This window comes from Pteropus vampyrus, unplaced genomic scaffold, assembly GCF_000151845.1.
Source record: "Pteropus vampyrus isolate Shadow unplaced genomic scaffold, Pvam_2.0 Scaffold85, whole genome shotgun sequence".
In the NCBI taxonomy this organism is placed as follows: domain Eukaryota; kingdom Metazoa; phylum Chordata; class Mammalia; order Chiroptera; family Pteropodidae; genus Pteropus; species Pteropus vampyrus.
In genome coordinates, this window is record NW_011888866.1 from 8,516,818 (window position 1) to 8,517,572 (window position 755).

The window sequence follows — 755 nt, forward strand, 5'->3', positions numbered from 1 at the left end:
TAGAAAAGATAAACATTTTGAAAAGTATTCTTCCATCAATGCTTAATATTTAAAAGTTACCACACTTCAGATCTAAAGAGGGCAAGTCTAGAGCTGCAAGGGCACTTAGCCATTCAAATCTAACTCCTTCATTTTATAGGTAGGGAAAGTGAGAATGAGAAAGTTAAGTGACCCCAGGTGATCCATATTTATTGGGTGAGGGGAGCCAACTTTGCTTCCACAAAGTTCTGCTGAATTCTCTTTGCTGTGGAGTTCCCAGTTTCTTGTCAATGTAGGGTGAAGTTCTCTAGGCTCAAAGGACCATGGCGATTTATGATGAAGGTAAAGTTTGCTAGAGATCAAAGATCTTGGTCATCTACTCAGGAGTAGGGTGTGGTGAGAGGGGCATAGGTTTTGAAACCAGACTCCTTGTTCCACCACTTTCGAGATGTGTGTCATTAAACAAGCTTTTTAAACTCTGGTTCCTTCTGTGTGAAGTGGGCTAACAGTAGTTTTCTTATAGATTATTTGGAAGCTTAAAGTAAGTGAAAGTACCTGTCATAAACAGATAAATAGTGTTAGGTCCAGTCTATGGCCATGCCACCCTGAACAAGCCCGATCCCGTCTGATCTTGGAAGCTAAGCAAGGTCGGGCCAGGTTAGTACTTGGATGGGAGACCACCTAGGAAGACCAGGTGCTGTAGGTATAAAAAATAAAAAATAAGAGATTGTAAGCTGACAAGTTCCTTGCAGTCTGTGAGATCAGCCAAGGGTTGC

General features: G+C 41.7%; 1 non-coding gene across 1 annotated transcript; it reads left to right on the plus strand.

The window, feature by feature from the left end:
• Positions 1-566: 566 nt before the first annotated feature.
• On the plus strand, positions 567-685 carry LOC111742040. Its single transcript, XR_002781164.1, has one exon. It is a non-coding gene; the product is annotated as a 5S ribosomal RNA (ribosomal RNA).
• The last annotated feature ends 70 nt before the right edge of the window (positions 686-755 follow it).